This window comes from Phyllostomus discolor, chromosome 1, assembly GCF_004126475.2.
Source record: "Phyllostomus discolor isolate MPI-MPIP mPhyDis1 chromosome 1, mPhyDis1.pri.v3, whole genome shotgun sequence".
In the NCBI taxonomy this organism is placed as follows: Eukaryota; Metazoa; Chordata; class Mammalia; order Chiroptera; family Phyllostomidae; genus Phyllostomus; species Phyllostomus discolor.
Window position 1 is genome coordinate 57,870,515 of NC_040903.2, and position 4,431 is coordinate 57,874,945.

Consider the following 4,431-nt stretch of genomic DNA (forward strand, 5'->3'; position numbering starts at 1 on the left):
GGTGAACTTTGAGTAGAGCAGATTGCCCTCTATAATGTGAGTGGGCCTCATCCAATCAGTAGAAGTCCTGAATAGAGAAGTCCTGAACAAAGGCTGACCTCCTCTGAGCAAGAAGGAATTCTGCTAGCAGATGGCCTTTGAACTCCAATGGCAAATCTACAACTCTTCCCTGAGTATTCCACTTGTCTGCCTACTCCATTAGATTTTGGACTTGCCAAGCCTCTACAATCATGAGAGACAATTCCTTATAATAAATCTCTCCCTGCCCTGTCTTTCTCTCTCCCTTCCTGCCACCCCCCCCCCCCCCACGCACACCCTTGATTCTATTTCTGTGAAGAAGCCTGACTAACACAAGGCCTAATAACTGTGAGAAGTCAATTCTCCCACTTGGGCACTTGGATGAATGTGGCATGAATATCATCAGCTTCATTACATTCCTTGTCCTAAGTGAAGTCTGCCACATAAGTTCCTCTATTCTCTTTTGAAAATCACATTTCTTCCCTCCCAGTCTTTCCAACTCCATTTTTTTTGTATCTTTACAGGGACCAAACTAAAGACTATGTTTGTTTTTTGCAAGAGCTATGTATCTATGCCAAGCACTGGTCCCTGCTGTGCTTTTGTGTCAGCTAAGACATCTGGCTGTCCTCTGAACAGATTTGTCTCATCTTGAGTGTCTCCTGACACCCAGTTTCTTAGGATTCTTCTTGTTTTTTGAGCTTCTATTCAACAGCTTCTATAAACTAAACCCTTCTTTCTAAAGTCAAAAGTATCTCAGTTTCCAGGGGGTTTTTTTTTTCCTGCAGTAGAACCACATTCCCTAAGGTAAGGCTTGCTCAGTTCTGCTACTGAACAAGACATATCCTAAGGTTAGTGTCTTCCCTCTGGCTAGCTCCAAGAAATACTTTCTCACCCTAAGGTTGGTTCACTAATTCATCATTTTCTAGCTGAGAATTATGCAAAGGCTTTAAAACACATAGACTGAGACTCTTTGACTTGGTAGGTCTGGGGTCTGGGAATTTTCACTTCTAGCAAGGCCCCAGTTGAGGCTGATGCTGTGGATCCAGAGACTACACTTTGAGAACTACTGCCCTAACTCTGGCTCCTGAATTGTAGTCTCCTGTGACTGTTACTATAATACATTGAATCCCTTTAGCCCCTAAATCTTTCGTAGATCTTCTCTCTACTGTTTGAGGATGAAACTCAGAGGAGGAAAAGGAATGGTAGATCTTATACAACCTGCCATTACAGGGATAGGCCAAGGATAGCAAGAATTTAACTCAACATCACCACCATTATTTTTTCTTTTTGAGTGGCTGGTATGTTAGAAAGCACTGGTGTGAAAGGGTTAGAAGTATAAGTTTCTGCTCTTAAGAAACTTAACAAGGGAAAGTCCAGCATAACACTAACTATAAGGCAGAATATATATTATAATAATGTAAATGGGCCATGGGACAATAGCAGACATTGTTGGTGCCCCCAAGCATATTCCCTAGGCTAATCTGCTTAGAGATCAAGGCCAGGACTCATTCTCAGGATCGTGCAAGTGCAGGGCCAGCAAGTTCACAATCCTGAGTGAGTGTGTCATTTAACTCTGCACAACAGGGGTCTCACTTGTCTCCCTATAGCATTAGCCCTGCCACAGGTCACAACACAGAGTTCCAGTATCCCTGGTAGATTCCAGCCTTTCTCTGCACATGGGTGTTCCCTCTACCAGAGAAGTCTACTTGACCCACATGCCAAATGGGCCTGAATATATATATATATTATTATATATAATATATATATATACACATATAGCTGCTAATGCACCCTAAGGCTCATGAATTACAATGCAAAGTATACAGAGTAAAAGCAGAGGGCCTAAGGCTAATATTTGGGGAATGTCAACATTTAAGGATGGGATTCAGAAAGAGAAACTTTCAGTTTGTTGATAAATTGTTAAGTAGAAAGAAATCAGTATAATTTGAGATCTGCTTTGATGCCTGAATGAAGTGTGCAAAAGAGGACTTGCCTTCAAGAAGCTTCCAGGCTAGTAGAGGAAGCTTTCAAAGATCCATACTTGAAAAGACAAATATTCTGGCACCAAATAGCAAATTAGTGTTGAGGATATAATATGACAAACCAGAAGAAGCTAAAACTTGCCTTAACTGGAGCAATATGTTTTCCATTTAAATGGTGACACTGGTATTGATTTCATAGGGTTTTTATGAAAATGAAGTAAGGTAATTAATCTAAAGTTCTAAGAACAGTTACTGGTTATGGCAATCACTAAGTAAATTGTCATTTTTATTGTAATTTCTGTTGTTGCTGTTGTTACTCGTGATGAGTGAAGTTTAGGAAGAGAGTGAGGGATCTGTAGGCTGCATTGAGAGTTGGAGTGGTCAGGATATAAAACAGGATTCACCTACAGTCTAGGATACATGCCTGAACAAGGAACAAGATCAGTAATTGTATCAGTATGGGGGTAAGTCAGGAGATCAGTTTATTTAGAACGTGTGCAGCTTGAGGAAGCAGGTATTAACAGTAGAAAGTGGCCAAACTGTAATCCTGGGGTAAGAAGTTGGGACTTTTCCATAGAATATATCCAGAACTCTGAACATTTATGACAAAATATAACAGAAACTAAAACAATCTTTTGGTGAGATTAATTTATAACTCTAGATTGATTGTAGGAAAAATGACACCAGGTAACTCAATATCTCAAACATGAGATGATGCTAGGTTAATGGTGGAAATGGAAAGGAAGGAAAACATTCAAGATCAAAGCAAAAGAGAAGGTGTATTAGGTTTGTGCATCAGGGCCCGGATGGGAGTGGTGTATCCCTTTTTTTCATAGGTCAACTTGAGCTTCTATTACAGAATATCATGGACTAGGTGGTTTAAACAACAGACTTATTTTCTCACTGTTTGGGAAGACAGACATCCAGGATCAAGCTGACATCAGAGCGGGTTTCTGGTGGCTGCCTTCTCACTGAATCCTCACGTGGTCTTTCCCTTGTGCATGTGCAGGAAGAAAGAGATCATTGGTTTCTCTCTTCTTATAAGGACAGCAGCCCTACAGGATAAGGGTCCCACACTTGTGACCTCATTTAACCTTAATCATCTCCCTTAAGTCCCTATCTCCAAATACAGTCACATTTGGGAGTTAGGGCTTCAACATGAATTTGTGGGGAGGCACAATTCAGTTGATAGCAATGGTGTTATACACTACTATGAGACATAGAAAGTATGATGTTTGACCTCACTGAGAGGAAGATAATTTTGGCTTTAGATGGTGGTTACTCTACAGCAATATCCAATAAAATACTTAACAATGATGAAAATATTCTATATCAACATTGTTCATTATGGTAGCTACTAGTCCCAAGTGACAACTGAGCATTTAAATATGGCTAGTGAGACAGATAAAGTGAATTTTTAATTGTATACATTTTAATTAAATTTAAATTTAAATGTACTTAGCACAAGTTATAACTACAGGAACCTCAGGCACAGTAAAGAGGTCGTTAATAATTAGATATATAAGGCTCCTACCAGGCCTCAAAGCCTTGTGCTATAGATATTTGGCTTTAAACCACCTCTTGTTATTGAAGGAAAAACTGAAATTTTTGAAAAGATATGTGACTGTTTCTGATTAGCTTAGTCAGTAAGTTACCAATCTTCAATTAAGGCTTAAATAAATTTATGACAGCAATGATGCAATTAGGAATGTGTAACAGAGAGCTGATGGTATGCAACAGTTTATATAAGACTGAGATCCATGCTTTTCTTTCTGTTTTATCTGATCCATGCTTTTCAGTGGTGCTGTAACTGTGACACTTGCAGCCATGAAAGTACTTACTGTATTATGTCATGTATAATGCACACATTTTTGCCCAAATTTTTAAGGAAAATATAAGGATGCTCATTATACATGGGTAGTACTAATTCTGTAACTATATAAATGTTTTTAATTCTTTTACTTGTGCTTGTGTGTTAAAAGTGTAACTCTAGAAAGCAATAATGATATCCATATGCAAAATAATACCCTGGAAGGCCATAATTGGTTTTGTTCTAAATATAAATAAATAATTGAATTAAAAAATTATAAAAGAATATTTTTTCCTGAAAGTTTGGGCCAAAAACATGAGTGCACATTATACATGGCAAAATATAGTAGACACAATCCAGAAAAAGAAGAGAATAGGACCCTGGGCCAAGCCCTGATAAATGTGCACATATAAGTAGAATGAAAATAAGGACACATCAGAAAAGGAACGGAATCTTCATCTGCCAAATTTATGACAATTTCATAGCCCCAGATTGCCACCACCTCAACATACTCAAAACCCATCTCAGAGAGGTGGGCACAATGATAAAAAGCAAGAGCTCTTGCTCCCTTCACATCCCATCTCTGCCATCTATTAGCTGATGACCAGAGCAAGGCACTTC